Source organism: Trichechus manatus, unplaced genomic scaffold, assembly GCF_000243295.1.
Source record: "Trichechus manatus latirostris isolate Lorelei unplaced genomic scaffold, TriManLat1.0 scaffold00091, whole genome shotgun sequence".
In the NCBI taxonomy this organism is placed as follows: Eukaryota; Metazoa; Chordata; class Mammalia; order Sirenia; family Trichechidae; genus Trichechus; species Trichechus manatus.
In genome coordinates, this window is record NW_004444027.1 from 7,594,489 (window position 1) to 7,613,193 (window position 18,705).

Consider the following 18,705-nt stretch of genomic DNA (forward strand, 5'->3'; position numbering starts at 1 on the left):
CGGGGGAAGAGAGATGTCAAGCCACATGAAGACTCCCCAGGAGCAGAAGCCCAGAAGAGACAAGGACCTTCCTCCAGAGCCGACAGAGAAAGATAGCCTTCCTCTAGAGCCGGCTATCTGAATTCGGACTTCTGGCCTCCTAAACTGTTAGAAAATAAATATCTGTTTGTTAAAACCACCCATTTGTGGTATTTCTGTTATAGCACCACTAGATAACTATAACACTTTTAGATTATATTTCTTGAAATTTAATGGAGAATTAATAAATCTAAAGATTATTCTTCCAATCACATGACCTGGCATCTTCCAAACTCCTGAAGCTTCATGAACAGTAAGCACAACATTTCCTCTGGATAATTTTTATCATTAAAAGGAAAAAAAAGAGTGCGGTTTCCTTTACATATATTTTACAACATAGTAAGTTTTAATAAGAGAACCTTTTTGGAATGAATGCTAAATTACCCACTATATTTCAATATAAAACAGTTTTTAAAATCTCTGTCTCTCAGTCTTTCAATCTGTTTTATCCATCTATCCAGCCACCCATCCAATTACCTGTATCTCCAACATATAGCTGTAATTCTTAAGTATTTGCCATAATTTTATCTTAAATTTCAATTACCTAGCAGTCTATGATCATCTATATGTTTGTCTATGCTCAATACAGTGTTATTTTAAATACAAGCACCCAAAGTGAAGGATAAAATATAATATGCAATGATTAGATTACCGCTAGCATTTTTTTAGAATAAAGGTTCAGTTAGATTATTTAATTTTCTCCCCTAAAGCACTGAGAATGCAGCCAGATATTCAGTGACTCCCATGTTCTCCAGTTATGCCCTGGCAAGTTGTGGTTTGTCTACTCATTTTGCATGTAGGAGGTGGGAGGGGAGAAGGAGAGAGACAGATTAAAGCTTTAATTCCCAAATAACCTACCTACCTGTGTTGCCAATTAAGTTTTTGCTTATTTTTCTAGCATAGTTTAAATACAATCTCTATGTCAACAATGCTCAGATTTATGGTCCAGACTACCCTGTGGGCTCCAGATTGCTATATCCAACTGCCTTGTTATTTGCTCTTACTTGTCAGCATAATATTTCCTGAAGGCTTGATTTGGACTCACCACCCTGCCCCCCGCCACTCCCACAAGCTCCACGGCTCCCTTCTCCCACCCCGCCCATTGACAGCCTTCCCTATCCATCATTTTTAATTTTCTTAAGTGAGATACCTGGGAGTCACCCTGATTCACCCCTTTTCCTCACCGCTCACATCCAGTTAATCAGATTAATCTACATTCTCCCACCAAAATATATCTCAAATGGGCCTGCTTCTCTTCCATTTTCAGGTTCACTATCATAGTTTAGACCACCGTTATCTCTTGCCTGGACCACTGGATTTCTTATCTTTCCACTACCACCACCACACACACAGAGCAGCAGAGTAATCTTCATGAATATCATTCAAATTATTTTATTTCCCTGTGTCAAACTCTTCCATGGCCTCTCTGTTGTATTTAGAGTGAAACTTACATGACCTACAAGGTTCCTCACAGTCTTTCTGCTATCTTTCTATGGGACATATGTAACTTCTAATCACAGTCTAATAATCATGATATGTCTAAGATATAATATATAATTCTTGTCCAAAGTTCAGAACCTTTGAAAATAAAGCTTAAGAACTTCTGGAGATCTGGGCACTCAGGATGAGAACCACATACACTCATGAGAACCACATACTGTGCAGTGAACATCATAAAGAATGGCTTTATATCTCTTTATACTTCAAAGTTAACTCCTGTGTGGACCTACTGTTGCCACAAAGAGACCTAATTTGGAGATCTGAGGAGCTGCTGCTTTGTTTAGTATGTGCTGTATATCAGGAGCAATACATTAGCCACAGTGTCCTTGCCCCCAAAGCATATCCTGCAAGCTATCTTGACACAAGAAATTGCTAAATGTCGTGATTATAAAACAATATTTTATAAGACTAAATGAGTTGCTGGTATATGAAACTGCATTTTTCCCCCAGTTTGCCAAATCTCTAACTCATCATCCCTCTGTTAGTTTCCTATGGCTACTGTAAGAAATTACCAGAAACTTGGTAGTTTAAAATAACAGAAATTATTGTATGTAATATCCCTCGGGAGCCCTGGTGGCATAGCGGTTAAGAGCTCCACTGCTAACCAAAAGGTCGGCAGTTCAAATCCACCAGCCACTCCTTAGAAACCCTATGGGGCAGTTCTACTCTGTCCTATAGGGTCGCTATGAGTTGGAAGCAACTCAATGGCACCTAACAACAATATCCTTCTGCCTCTCTCTTGTCAGGACACCTGTGATTGCATTTAGGGCCCACCCAGATAATCCAGGATAATCTCTCCATTTCAAGATCCTTACCTTAATCACATCTGCAAAGTCTTTGCCATATAAGGTAATTCACAGGTTCTAGGAATTCGGATGTGTACATTTTGGGGGGCCATTATTCAGTCTACTGCAGTCCTTATGGCCTGGTTTCCAACATGTCATTGTCACTTATCTACCCTAAAATAGAGACTGAAATTGGGGACTCATCTTCCCTATGCTGCTCTAGAGAGGCAGGCCATGCTCACCATGCTCAGCTGTCTTGCTCTGAATCCCAGGGCCACACACAGAACTCGCTCAACGTCTCTGGAGAGCACAGAGACTTGATTTTCTCTTTCTTGGGGACCTTGAAGGTAGGTAGAAATTTGCATAATTTTATCCTTTTCAAATATTTCTTCCTTCAAGAAGACCCAACTCTACCTCCATACTACTTACTAAAATAAAGCAGAATACCAAAAATAACAACAGAAAACTAGCAAGCAATCAAAACCCTGTTAGCAGGAAGAGTGTTTGAGGGAGTGGGGAAGACGTAAACTCTGTGTGTGTGTGCGTTTGTGTGTAATCAAAATAACTTTTGGATGGTTGACAAGAGTGTTCTAGTACTCTTTCAGTCACTGTCTGTCAGCCTTAACAACATTTCTGATCCTCATTTTTAAATTACCGAAGTATAGTTGTTCATTGGTAGAATTTTTGCCTTCTCTGCGGGAGACCCAGGGTCTCTTCTCAGCCTATGTACCTGAAGTGCAGCCACCACCCCGTCTGTCAGTGGAGGTTTGCATGTTGCTATGATACTGAACAGGTTTCAGTGGAGCTTCCAAACTAAGACAGACTAGGAAGAAAGGCCCGGAGAGCTACTTCCAAAAAATCAGCCAATGAAAACCCAGTGGATCACAACAGTCCAGGGTTGCTATGGGTCAGGGGCCAACTCTATGGCAGCTAACAACAACAGTAGCAAGTGTGGGTAGCAAAATTTTCCTCATTTAAGAATTAAATGAGATTATACACACACACACACACACACACACACACACACACAAGTAGCTAACATGTAGTATTCACCCAATATACATTAACTGAAGTTGAGCTCCTTCAGTTTTCCAATCCAGAAAGTAGTTTTAATTATGCCAACCCAATTGAGAGATATTAAATATACTCAATAAATATCCAGCCATACTGTCATAACTGGACCTATTAATTCCCTTCCAGGAGGTACAGATACTTTCTTTTAAGCATTTATAGGCTAAAAATGTCCTTCTCTTCCCACGCCCACCTTCCTCAGTAAGTTAATAAATGCAATATCTTATCAAATAGTAATTATGTACTAATTAGTTGCCAGACTCACATTACAATTGTTTTAAACAATGCTATCTGAAGAAGAATCTCATAAAGTTTGTTGTCATAAACTTTCCTCTACATAGTCACAAAAGCCCACATGTCACACATGCTCTTTCCTGTAGAACATTTTGTATAAAGTCACTGCATGAAATATTCTAACATTTTCTACATTAAGTTATCTGTTTGGACGCTCCTGTTCACCTTTGTTTCCTTAATGCCTGATACTGTGCTTGGCACATGGCAGATTGTCAGCAAATATTTGTTGACCTGAGCTGAAAAGATACAGCAGAACAATGAAGCCCACTTTCTGCTCCTGTTTGGGGTGCTCAGCTTCATGGAGTGGAGGGAACACTTGGTCGGAGCTCTGGCTCTGCCTTTACTGAGTGTTACCTTAGACAAGTCTCTGCAGCTGTAATTCCTTGCTTATAAAATGCAGAAAATAAGAACAATGAAACTTTTCATGATTCTTAACAGCTTTTAGTGCTTGCTTCTATATTATACTGAGTGGCCTTCACATCCACATAGGGAGGTAGGGCAGGATCAGTATTCCTACCTGCTATATGAGGAAACTGAAGCTCAGAGAGGTTAATTCACATTCCCAATATGATATAGATATTAAATTTAGAGAATTAGAGCATTTGACTCTGACTTTAGAATTAGAGCATTTGACTCTGACTTTCATATGCCATTCATACATGCTATGTGGAGGTACTTGGTAATCTGTCAATCATTTTACAAATATCAGGGTTTCATGCGGGTGATTCCAGAGACAAAGCTATCTGCAGTGCCAGCATAACCAGTAACACGGTTTAACTTCATCCTGCCTTTTTCAGAGGTCTTCAGATGTCACCAAATCATTGTTAAAATATAGGATCAAGGAATCCTCATTTCTACTGTGAATTAAGAAAATGTCAGGGTTATTTCTGTTTCTTTGTTCACAGGGAAATGGTAGGTTATATACTAGAAGTATCTTTTCTCAGTATATTGCTTTTGCTGTGATGTTTAAAACCAGTAACAGCACCAAAAGATTTTGCTTTCACCCACGTTGAAAATCATTTATTTACATTGGAGGACCTTAAGTAGACATGGGTAAACGCCAATTACATTTTATGGTTTAGGGATTAGCCAGCTCCTTTTGTCATCTTGGGGGGTGTATGTGTGTGTATGTGTGTGTTATGATTTTAAAGTGTTCATGGAAAGTCTGAATAATTCATTAAGTTACCTTAGTCAAAGAGAAAAATTTCCCTTTGTATGCCCAGAAGTAGAAATAAAATTTCTCTTATACCCTTCTTACAGCTTTGTGGTTATAATTAAGGGTATTGTTATGAACTTTAAATAAGAACTTGTAAAATAAATGTTTTAAAAATGCTGATTTCTGGAAGGCAGGCATTATATTTCTATGTATGCAGCCATGCAAGTAGCTAAATATTTGGCCTTAATGATTTAGTTGCATCTGGGTGATTATTTTCATCTCCACTTATTACTGTGTGTTAGATTCCCTGTGTATGAGTACATATTGCCCTGTCTTGCACTGTATTTAGAAATATCTGCATTACTCCTGTGCATTTGTTCATTAATAGGGGGTGGGGAGAGGAAAAGCTTGTAAAAATGGGCTTTACATGTTATTAAACTGTGTGTATCCACATTTTGGCCCAAATGAAAAGATCTGGTTTGTATTACTGCCCTCTGGTGGTTGCAGGCTTTTGCTGCAGTGGCAATGAACTGCATCCCTGGGGTGGAGTTTGCTTGCAGTGGCAGCTTCCTGGAGCAATGCAGACATCAGGCATTGCTGGGCAATCAGTCTTTTATACACATTCATTGCATTTCATTCAATTGCATTGCATCTGACCACTTACAGGTCAGAATAATGATAGAAGTAACTGTTCTTGTGAGGACCAAGAAGACATTTCATTTTAATGGAAGCATATACATGAAGTAATCCTGACCAACATAGTGTGACATTTGAGTGAATTCAAATTCTCTATGGACCACACTCCTACTCATCTTTCAAGGGTAATATGAGAAAGTGCAGTGGCTTGTAAAGTGTGACATATGTACCTCTGGTGGTACAGAAGATGATTTTAGGGGGTATCCAGATTAACCTCAATTTGAATAGTTATGTGTTTATTTTAATATTATTAGAAAAAACAGAATGAGTGTTTGAAGCCCAAGATTTCATGAACATTATTGCTTAGGCAAAGACCAGCAGATGGTGCCTACACACACAGCTACATTCTTTTCAGTAATACTTCACTTCTGCTGGTCTTTGTTAGATACAGTTGAGTCAATTTCAACTCATAGCGACCTCATGTGACAGAGTAGAACTGTCCCATAGAGTTTTCTAGACTGTAATTTTTATGGGAGCAGATGGCCAGGCCTTTCTTCTGTGGAGCTTCTGGGTGGGTTCAAACTGCCAGCCTTTTGGGTTTAGTAGCCAATCACTTAACTGCTTCTAGTTTGTAGACGGAGCAAAAACTACCATGGAGGGACGTGGATGACTGAGGTTTGGGCAGCAATAGCTCTGCTACTTGTTTGTTGTATGAACTTGGATAGTTACTTAACCACTCTGAGCCTTGGTTTCTGATTTGTAAATCAGGATAATAATAGCTACTTCTTAAGGATCACTAGTTTTAAGGATTACTAGATACTCTCATAAGCATTACATAATATGCTATGTGTAAAGTGTCTGTCACAGAATAGGTGTTTAGTCAATGCAAGATTCTTCCTTTTCATCTCCCTACACCCCAGCATGTTTCTCAGAGCCCTCCTTCCTCCATGTTCTTGTAGCGTTTTGCTTAAACACTTATTTCATCTGACCCATTGTAAGATTTTCCAAATCTCTTCTCTGTCTTGATTATAAGTGGGACTTTCTCTTGCTTTATATCTTTTGCAATAGTCTATGTAGTACATTTCATCTATCAGATTTGGACAGGACCTATATGTATGTTTCCCCTTGTCTCCCTGATTCATGTGGTCTGGTAACAGGATCAAGTTCTGGCCTATTGGCTGCAAGCAGAGAGGAGGAAAACAGGCCTGCAGTGTCAGAGGTTGTGACTAGTGCCTGCCTGCCACTGATATCATCTCTTATTTTACCAACTAAGATAATAGGTTTACTTGTTTAATGTTAACTTAAATTAATAAGAATTTAAGTTACTTGTTAATTTCAGTGTCAGGTAAATGGAAGACAGTGGAAATATTTTTAATACAGTATTTCAACTAGGATAGAATCTGTTTCGAGACAGCAAAAGAGCCTTTGTTTTTAAGCAAGTAGATTTACAACACTTGTGTTACCGCAATAACGTGGATTGGAGCTACCTGCCTCAATAGCCAATTCTGAGACAGGGATGAGGTGAGCAGCAAGATGTTTATTATATATCAATATACAGGAGACAGATGGGAATAGATTCCTCCAAAAACCTGTCTCCCCCACTGGAGATCGGCTGAAGTCTTTTATAGGGACAGGATTATGGATCTTTTGTGGTAGTTTCCCCTTGAGGTTATGATGTCTTAGATGAGTTAACCTTCTACTGCTATTCTTAGAGGTTATCTGGTGACATCTTTGGGGATTATCTGGTGACATCCTGCTTTTTCTTGTCACAAGATGAGTGCTTTGTTTGGTTTTTCATTCTTAGATCATTGTCACTTGTTTTCCACCCTCCAGGGAAGAACATCAGTTAATCGTAACCCTTTTTGTAGAGACTAGAAGGGAGGGAAAAATCACGAGACAATGTGGCAGTTAGCAATGGGGAGTAAATAATAGTGAGCCGGGCCTATGCAGCCTCTTCCACTTGCCTGGGTTTAGTCTATGTAAAATGGCTGTAATGGCCTTAGGAATGGTATGATCAGAGAAATTACAAAGAGGGGGGAGGAGGCAAGCTGGAGCCCTTCATTTTAGTGGTAACAGAAGTAGTGCGTTTGCCTTTAAAATTCCGGTAGATTTTGTTTCAGCTCCATGTGGTTCTAAGTTTCTCTTATTCTCCTCAACAGACCTTCCTCGCCTGCTCCTAAATGGCTGCAGACTGCCTGCTTGCATTTCTTTAATGGAGGTGATGTTCATTTAAGATTTAGAGGAAATCATAGCTTTCATGTTTGCAAAACCAGAGAGCCTCAAGCACCTCAGTAGCGGAGATGAAACGACAGTTCTGTTTGTGCATGTGTGTTTAGAACGTAAAGGACAGGAGAAAGAAAGAAAATAGATGTTACTGCTTTGCACTTACTTCAAAATATGACTTACTACCTCTGGTGGGATCATTTAACTCCAAATGTGTCCCCCCACCCTCCACACCCCAACCACACACTCCCCACTCCCACCACATTCATCTTGGCTCACATGACATCTGTTCTGGGCACTGCAGAGCCTTCTCGTTGCCGTGGCAGCCAGTGGAGAGAGCCCGCCATTGGCTGCAAGCAGAGAGGAGGAAAAAAAGACCCGCAGTGTCAGGGGTCATGTGCCTAGTGCCCACCTGCCACTGTTTTCGGTCAGCTGCTGGCTTGGCCACATTAATGGAGCATGCTGAAGCTGGCTGAGGCCCACAGGGACCGCCCACCACAGCTGTGTACACGGCCAGGGTGGAATGGGGCCCCCTGAGGTCAATGTCATTAGCTTCTCCCTCAAGTGTGAAGTGTGTGAAGGACAAAAGCAGAGCATGTAAAGAGAAGTGCTCTGCCTCTTCCTTCACCTTAAGCTCCTCAGAGCTCTATTTTCTTTTGTAGTGTTTAGATTTGAAATTCGATAGAATGACCCTTTCTGCTCACAGCTTCTATTAAGTTCCATTATCTTGACCATTACCCTGTCACTTTAAAATGAAAAGAGGCCAGCAGTGTGTTTCAAAATCCACACCTGAACCTGATTGTTTTTAAAATCATTTTCCTCTTATTAGAGTCACCTCTGAATTTAACTACATGCTTGGAATCACTGTTCTATCCTCGCAGTTGCAGTTTGCTGGCATTGTTTACCCAGAGCCAGTTGAACAGATGACCCCAGATGCCTGACCTTGCATCTGGCCAATCAGATAGATGTTGAGAAGAGCGGCCTCCAAAGCCTCACTGATGGGGCTGAGCTGCCTCTCTCAACCCTGCTCTCATGGCAGAGTTTGAGCTACCTGCTGATGAGCAATGGGAGTGTCCATGTGTCAGCCACACCCAGGGCCTTCAATCCTCAGAACCAGGACACTGGTCAACATTGGCTGTGGTGGTAACCTTGCCCCACTGTGCCACCACTGACAGCAGCAGTCAGCATAGTTGGGGGTGTAGAAAGAACTTTCATGACTATTTTTTTTTCTTCTCACAGTGAACATGTGAGGTGGTTATTCTAATCCCTGCTTTACAGAAAATGGAAGCTGATAAGACCCAAGGTCACACAATTTGTAAATGGGCAAGCCCAGGAAGTAAATTTTGATTTTTTGTTTTCCAACTCTATGCATGCATCCTGCCGCATGGCCACAGTGCATTCCTTCTGGACATTTAACACCTTCAGAGATTTAGAAACGGGGAAGGAGGCTTATGAAGATCACTCCTCCCGTTTCTCTTCATGGTTTTTCGTGCCTATTTTACATTTTATAAGAGTGTCTCATCAGTGTTTAATTTGTTAAGCGCAGTGGTTAGTGGTTTGAGGAATTTTTGCTGCTTTTGGTTATAGTAATTTGACTGAAAGCACCATAGACAATACACTTTCACTGAGCAGAATGGCTCATGGGTAAGAACAAAGACTGAATTTGTGCCAAAGCCATGAAACAAAAGTAAAAGTTATTGTCCCCTCTACTTTCCTCTCTCAGACTTATTTATTTGGTCACTGAATTTTGGGATAGTTTGGGAATTATTGAAATAGAAATACACCCCAAAATCATGAAGGAGAAGATCCATATGATTAATATCTGCCTCTCTGCCACCTTTGCTTATTTCCTGTGGCCTGGCTCTAGAAGTTTAGGGGTTTATATATTCCTAAATCTTTGAAAGAACTAAGGAACAGGAAAAAGTATTATATAATGGACCTGTCCTTTTTTTTTTTTTTATTGTACTTCAGGTGAAGGCTTACAGAACAAATAGTTTCTCATGAAACAGTAGTACACATATTGTTTTATGACATTGGTTAACCCCACAACATGTCCACCCTCTAACTTGTCAACCTTTTTTTTTGGTGAAAATACACATAGCCAAAAATACACCATTTCAAAAATTTCTACATGCACAGTTCAGTGACATTGACTACGCTCTTCCAATTGTGCTGCTATTCTCACTTAAGATGAAGGCTTACAGAACAAAATAGTTTCTCATTTAACAGTTACTATACATGTTGCCCTATGACAATGCTTAACAATCTCACAACACATCAACAGTATCCTTACTCATCCTTGGGTTCCCTATCACTAGCTTCCTTGTCCCCTTCTGCCTTCTGGCCCTTGTCACTGGACTACTGTACCTCATTATGGACCTGTCTTTTTTAAAGTGATTGCTTCTGCAACGTGGCTAAACAAGGACTGACACAATCGTCAATGATTCACACACCAGTCTTTTTCATTCATATGCTCATCAGAGCCAGCAAAGTTAATAAACATTGAATCAATTTGGAGATGAAGCGGGGAATCCCCAAAAGCTTATTCTCAAATCCAGTTTCCTAATGTAGCAAGAGGTTATTGAACCTAATGTCAAACTGTGACTGAGTTTCCTCCTTTCCTCCCTTTTAGACTGGGTATGGCATCTGCTTAGGGGAATTGAATCAAAAATAAGAGTCCTTGCGTGCCTCAAGATAGGACCTCAGTAAGCGTTCAAAAGCATGTACTTAAGTCACAAAAAGAATGCTAGAACATTTTATATTACAAGTTAAATGATGGTTTTATTAAAACCTGAGTCGTGAAGTTCTTGTTGTTAGTTGCCTTCAAGTCAATTCCAATTTATGGCAACCCCATGTGCGCAGTAGAACTGCTTCATACGATTTTCAAGGCTGTAACCTTTTGGAAGCAGATCATCAGGCCTGTCTTCCCAAGGGACCTCTGGGTGGGTTCAAACCACCAACTTTTCAGTTAGTAGTTGAGCACTTAACTGTTTGCACCACCCAGGGATATCTTGAGTAGCGAAGTTACCAGAATTTTATTTTGCCCCAGAACATAAAAGACCCAGTCTATAGAGTAGAAGATGTAAGAGAGTAGATTTTGACTTAGTATCTTAGGCTGGGCTCCCTAGAGAAGCAAAACCAGTGAAGCATCTAGAGAGCCCAGCCTAAGATATTTGGTAACAAGAGAGGGGTCCTTCCTCAAGGACACCTGGCTTCCCCTTCATTCAAGGAGTTGTGGGTCCTTAAACTCACTCAAGTCTGGGAATTTATTGAGGGGCCGTGACTCTCTATTCTGGCGATTTGAGTTAGACCGCTGTTCACTTGACCTTGAATTCTTCTGCTTGTACAGATCAAGTAAATAGTAGAATTCCTATCTATTTCATTCCTAGGGCACATGACTAAGTAGCCACTGCCGTAAGTCCATATGAATCAGACTATTCTGATTACTGCCTTGACTCTGCTGTCCATTACGGTAACCATGCCCACCTTGTCTTTGTCAATTGAGTGCCGCCACTTGGCCCTTCCTACCACGGGTTCCAATCAACTCCATTGTAGTCAGCTGTCTTAATTCAGTTAGGGCAGTTCCCACTGTGAAATCTGACTTACATAAAATAGCAATCACAGCAGTCTTCAAGGGTGCTGGGGCTCCCTTCACAAATTTACTCCTCACCATTGTGGTAAAGGTGTGTCTTCTGGGCACTCCATGTGTGGGTCTGTGGGTCTAACTTGATAAATCCACTCTAATATGCCACTTTCCCTAAGCCTTTGGATACCTTCTTATACAGCATACCAAGGTAGGTCTGGTACTTCAACTTGCTTTAGTGTAGGCTACTGTGTAATCCATGCTTCAGTGACCCAACAAAATAAACTATTAGATCCTTTCCTAACCTCTCGAGCTGAAACATTGAATGAAAAATCTGTGCTTAGTGGGCCCATATCAATAAACTCAGACTGATCCATCTTTATGTTCCTTGCACCATTATCCCATACCCTTAATAGCATTCCCACACATATTCCCCACCTTTCTGTTTGTACATATTAGAAAAGTCAAGCAGATCTTTTGGAGTGTAGCATACCTCCTACTGGGTCACACTTCGTACTTCACCTTTTGGGGCTTGCTGGGACTTAAGACTAGTTATAGGTCTAGAAGCCAAAGTGAGTGATGGGGATGTGTTTTGAGAACATTCAGCATTGTCTTGTAAAGCATCTGCCCCAGGCAGTGACTCAGACAAAGTCTGTTCAGACACAGCTGGGTTAATCTCATCAGATGTGGGTGGAAGAGCTAATGGTTTTTCTGGGGAGGGTGGCTTAGCAGACAAAGATAGAGTAATCTCTTCAGATGGGAGTAAGAGGGCTGGTTCTGTTGGCAGGAATGATTCAGAGGAATTTAGGGGCTCAGTGTCCCCAGCTTCTTGATTGTCTGCCCATATGGGGGTCCCTAAATTTTATGTAAGTCAGATATGACAGTGGAAACTGCCCTAACTGAATTAAGACACCTAACTACAGTGGGGCTAATTGGGCCCTATGGTGGCAGAGGCCAAGTGGTGGCACTCAGTTTACAAAGATAAGGTGGGTGTGGTTACCGTTATGGACAGCGAAGTCAAAGCAGTAATCAGAATAGTCTGACTCTTACGGACTTAAAATGTCATTGGCTACTTAGTCGTGGCATCCCTAGGAGTAAAATAGATAGGAAATCTACTAAATATTTACTTGATCTGTACAAGCAGAAGAATTCAAGGTCAAGTGAACAGCAGTCTAACTTGAATCACTAGAATGGATAGTCATGGCCCCTAGATCAATTCCTAGACTTGAGCGAGTTTAAGGACCTACAACACCTTGAATGAAGGGGAAGCTGGGTCCCCTTGAGGAAGGACCCCACTCCCAGTACCTAACATCTTAGGCTGGGTTCTCTAGAGAAGGAAAACTAGTGAAGGGTCTATATATATATGTGTGTGTGTGTGTGTGTGTGTGTGTGTATAGAGATTTATATCAAGGAAATGGCTCACACGGTTGTAGAGGCTGGAAAGCCCCAAGTCCGTGGGTCAGGCTGGAGGCTTCTCGGAACTTAGGTAGCTGCAGGGGCTGGCAAACCCAAGATCCACTCTGGAGGCTGGTGAATCCCAAGATCTGCAGGCAAGCAGCTAGGTCAAGTCCCAAGACCCGGAGGTCTGATGAACAGTAGCCAATGCAAGATCCAGAATGAGCAAAAGCCAACGAACCTTGCCAGAAAATTCACCTATATTGGATGCAGGCCACATGCCCAAGGAAACTCCCTTTCAACTGATTGGCTACTCAGCAGATCCCATCATGGAGGTGATCACATTATATCAGATCTCATCATGGAAGTGATTACATCTTTGTATGACTGCCAAATACATCACAACTGCCAAACCACTGAGAATCATGGCCCAGCCAAGCTAACACACAACCTTAATGATCACACTTAGCTTAAGAAACCTACAAGCAACTATTCTTCCTATTATGACTTCTGTTTATTCCAAGAGTTCATTGGTATTTCTCCAAATATTGTCCTTGATCAGTGTTTATGAGGCCATAAGAAAAATGTAGTGAGCATCAAATTTTAACAATGAATTTTCCATATAAAAAAATGATAACAGGCAGCAAAGTTCCTGGTACCCATTTAAACACCTGGAAAAGAAATCTGTCTAAAGAAATGCTCTGCAGTCTATACAAGTGATTTATTAGAAGTATGCAGGAATAAGACCATTAGCCATGATTATGCTTACTGCCTACTCTACATATAAGAAATGGCAAGGTTTTGTTTTGGTTTTCTTTTCCTTTTCCCATTTTCCCTTTTTCTTGTCTGTAATTATAGATTCGTCTACCTGGGAGAGCCCTCTAAGTTATTTTGTTCAACATAAATTAGCCACAACGATGTGGGTTAGTGGTTGTATAAAATTACCCTTAATTCCCTCACTAATTCTCAGATTCTATAACAAAATAAGGAGCCCTGGTGGCACAACGGTCAAGCACTTGGCTGCTAACTGAAAGGCTAGCAGTTAGAACTCACCCAGTGGTTCTATGAGAGAAAGACCTGGTAATCTGCTTCTGTAAAGATTACAACCAAGAAAACCCTATAAGGCAGTTCTGCTCTGTCACATGGGGTCACTATGAGTCTGGCGGCACTCACCAACAACAATAACATAATAATGGTGAGAAAATACGGATTGAGATTAGAGTTTGGTATTTTCTCAACAAAGATTTATTATGCCTACTGCGTATCAGGAGACTAAATAGCAACATTTGTTTTTTTTATCTAAAATTTAAACTCTTTGCACCTTGTCGTCTTTGCTTGTTCTATATCAAGTTCCTCACTGTAGGATAAGGTAATATACCAAATCCTCAGAATGTAGGTTCAATATTCTTTTATTTAGACTCTCATTTCCTTTAGGAAAGTACTAGACTCTTGCACCACAAAGATTATTTTACAAATGTAGAAACACATTTATAAATACAAATGCTTTATCACAAAATAGTGAGATTTAGTAGGAAAGAAAAATAATTATGCAAGAAAAAAATGAACCTGATTTTAGGGGTATCACTCTTTGTGCTAAAGACATTTTAGTTGAATTAAACATTAATATATTTACACACATTCACACAAATGGTGCTGTGTGGTTTCAGGAATCCATAGAGTTTAACATCCAACTACATGTGTTAGGGAAATGTTATTAAAGCAATGTTAGTATACAGCAAGGTGCCCTTCTTTCTGCTGTATCAGGTAACAAATGTACACATTCCTTGTCATGACAGCAGGGCTTTGTGTTTCTATTGCAAGACTAATAAGACTTGAAAGTGGAGAGGTAAATTAGGTGGCCCAGAAAATCAGGGGTTAGGGTACTTGATAAAAGATGAGAGAAATGAACCAAAGGATAATCAAAGAGCAGAAGAAGAAAAAGAGTATCCTTAGGTAGGAGAAAAAGGCAAATAGGATGTATGAGGGATCAGGGCAGCACTAAGAAAGAAAATGCAAGCCATTGTCTGCACATTGTGTGTGAAAGAGGTATCTAGAAAAGTAGGCCTGAATAAAGAAACACTAGCAGAAAGTGAAAAGTGGTCATGAGTAATTGCGTTCAAGTACAAAGAAAAACTAAATGCCTTAGGTGTGAAGAAACACTGGAGAGAAGTCACACAGACAAAAACATCTGAGTAACACTGCTTATGAAAAGTTTCTAACACCCTTTGCTGGGATTTTTGTGGTGCCTCAGTGACTCACACAACTTTTTAAAAAACAATTTCTTAATCTGCAAAATTGAACTAGCAACCCTTGCCCTGCTTGCTCATGTTGTGAGCTCTTGCAAGGATTTCACGTTGTGAGCTGTTGTAAGGATTAAGGGCGAGTGAAGTATGAAGGGTATTATAATCTAGAAAATTCTCTACAAATGTAAGGCTTTAGCAGAATTGATATTGTATGGTAAGTGTCTTAGTTACCTAGTGCTGCTATAACAGAAATACCACAAGTGGATGGTTTTAACACAGAGAAGTTTATTTCCTTACAGTAAAGTAGGCTAAAAGTCCAGATTCAGGATGTCAGCTCCAGGGGAAGGCTTTCTCTCTCGCAGCCTTCTCATCAGTGATCTCCTGGACTAGCAGCTTCTTTGCGCAGGAACCCTGGTCCAAAGGATGCGCTCTGCTCCCGGCACTGCTTTCTTGATGGTATGAGGTCCCCCACTCTCTCCTTGCTTCCGTTTCCTTTTATCTCATGAGAGATAAAAGGTGGTGCAGGCCACACCCCGGGGAAACTCCCTTTACATTGGATATGACCCGGCTAAAGGTGGTGTTACAATCCCACCCTAATCCTTTTTAACATAAAATTACAATCACAAAATGGAGGCCAACCACACAATTCTGGGAATCATGGCCCAGCCAATTTGATACACACATTTTTGGGGGGACATAATTCAAACCATGGCAGTAAGTGTAGGTACGTTCACAATCCTTACCAAACCATTTTCTAAATGTTGAAAGACATGATATTTTATTATTTTTTTTCTTTTTTAAATTCACTGGGGTACCTTGGTTTTATAAAGTGAGATGACTTAACTGCAGAGATGAAGCTGAGGGTGACTTACACATGTACGTTTAGCTTATCCACTCCGCACCACTAACAATTGCCAAGACAGCACCTATTTTTCTAGCCCCTTAGATTTAGAGTTAAAACCATAAGTCATGGACAGTCAGAGGGACCACCACGTTTCAGTTGGAGTTTGTAAAATTCTTCCATTGCTGTCCCTTTCTTTGAATGTGGAGACGGCCCCTTTTCTGTAATTTTCCTGGCTAAATAACTTGTCTTCAGAAGGTTTAAATTACAGCTGCATTTGTATCATAAAACTTGCCATAATTTATGATTCATGTCCTATTTTGGCCATTTTTAAACTGGATCTATTTAGAAGCCAACATATATAATACAAATAAAATTAATTCAGCACCTGCTCTGTTCTTTGCTGTCAGTTTTTTCCCCCCCATAAGGCAAATTTCACTCAGGGTTGTCTGACAATGTAAGAGAACCTAGAGACTCACCCTCTTACCTGCCCTCTTGTGGTATTCTCAGACCCTGCCTCCACCCATGCCTCAGCTCTCCTTCAATTTCAAATGAATTCCAAAAACAGCAGGCAGGCTTGTGTACTCCTAGGATGGTTGTTGTTTTTGTTGTTGTTAGCTGTCGTGTGGTATCAGCTATCAACACTGCCATTAACTGTCCTATCTGTTGTGAGAATATGAGTGGTTATTAATGCTTTCACAGACTGGGAAAGACAACGAAGGGAACTTGCAGCCACCAGAGACCAAGGAGCCACAGCTGCCCATTCCCAGCAGAGATCTGTGCAATTATCAGTTCTTCTGAACAGTCAGTGCCACTAGATTGTTGAACTAGCTTTTGGAGATCAAAAAAGGATTCATATCCCAATTCCAATTGTTGTGGAAAACTTGAAAGCCACCCAATTGGGAATTATTATACCTACGTTACAAAGTTGTGAGGATTGCATGAGATCACGTTTCAATTCAGTTAAAAATATTTACTAAGTACCTGCATATTAAGGGTAAGGGAGATGTTGCAGAGACCATGATGTAGAATCAAAATCTGTAAACGTATACGCATGACCACTTGGTGCTTGCAAGAGCCTGTCAGCCATTCTGCATGAGCTTCTTTATTCACTTGGTCTCTAAAGAGCAATTCTCATGAAATGATGAAAATATTATTGGCCCTGAAAAAAAAGCTAACCAGTAGTGGGAAAGGCCTCCAAAAGTGAAATAACTTATCCAACTAATCATATCACTAATTAGAGGCCAAGCTAGAAGTAGAAGTAGACTATTTTTAGGGTTCTGAGGATTCCAGAGCCCCACCAAGACCTGTTGAATTGGAATCTTCAGATGTGGGGCTTGGGAATGTGAAATTTTTAAAACTCTAAGTAATTTTGATGCACAGCCAGGTTTGGAAATCCTCAAGTATAGTGGACAAGTATTGAATCTTTGGTGTTAGACTTAGCTGTTTGAGTCCAGATAAGTAACTTAACCTCTCAGTTTCAGTTTTCTAATTTCTAAAAGGGTTAAATGTTGGTTGTCTTCCCTCCCCTTCAGTACTCTTTCCATTCTAGTACATTATACCACCACATTATATCAAGATTCAGTTTATATTGAAGTTTTCAGTTGTATCAGTGATTGGCATACAGTGGCAAATGACTTGCTCAAGGGATTTGGCATTAAACATTGAACTGTTGATGAGCAAAGCATGGGTCAGGACAGTTGCTGTCTTCGTTGGCTAGTGCTGATATAACAGAAATGCCACAAGTGGGTGGTTTTAAAGAACAGAAATTTATTTTCTCACGGTTTAGGAGGCTAGAAGTCCAAATTTAGGGTACCGGCTATAGAGGAAGACTCTCTCTGTCAGCCCTGGGGAAGGACCCTTGACTCAGCTTTTGTAGCCCTGGTGCTCCTGGGTTCTTCTGATCTTCATATGGCATCTACCCACCCCCCACCCCCCACACCCACCTCCGACCCCGTTTGTGCTTGCTTGTTTCTGTGTTTGTGCTACTCCTTATAACTCAGAAGTGATAAGGTTTAGCAGGCACCCTACACTGATATGGTCTTATTGTCAAAATAAAGAAAACCCTATTCCCAAATGGAATTACATCCACAGACATAGGGGTTGGGGCGGGGGCACAATTCAATCCATAACAGTTGTTAACTAAGGTATGTTCTTAACTCATCTTTAGGCCAATTCAATAATTTTTTTGTTACACCCTCATTTGATCCTTGTCTACACAATTTTCCACCAATATATTTCCTCCTCTGATATAAGCTATGCCTCCTGTGTGCTGGTGCTCAACCTGTGGTTAAGAATTTTAAGGAAGAGTTAACCCATGAGATCCTAATCAAACAGCCTTCTCCAACTCTAATCCTCCTGTGCTGTGTGTGTACTACTGTCAGCCGGATCTGCTAAATTCCAAGAATTAAAAATGTTATCTTATTGATCAGCTGTGCAAAAGAAAAACGAAAGCACCAGTCTTTTTGTTCTGAAGTTCTATTCTCCAGTGTTTGAGATTTTAGGCTATTTTGTTTCCATTGGTGAAACAGGTATAACCTTGAATGCGATTCTCAGACTTTTTGGTCTCAGGATCTCTTTATGGTCTTAAAAATTATTGAGAACCCCAAAGAACTTTTGTTTTTTAGGGCTATATCTGTTGATGTTTGCCCTATTAGGAATTAAAACAGAGAAATTTTTAAAACACGAGCACACTCCATTAGCCATCAGAGAGATAATGTCATCACATGTCATGTAGCCTCTGGAAAAATCCATCTATACTCATGGGAGAATGAAGTAAAAAACATATTATGATGAAAATACTTTTGACCATGTGGACCCCTGACAAAGATCTTGAGGACCTCAGGGGTCCCTTAGCTGCACCGAGAACTGTTGATCTTTTTTTTTTTTTTTTTTTTTTG

General features: G+C 40.4%; 1 protein-coding gene across 4 annotated transcripts in view; it reads left to right on the top strand.

Moving 5' to 3' along the window:
* Positions 1-18,705, top strand: part of MSRA (methionine sulfoxide reductase A) — a 798,651-nt gene that overhangs the window by 611,291 nt on the left and 168,655 nt on the right. The window lies entirely within an intron of this gene.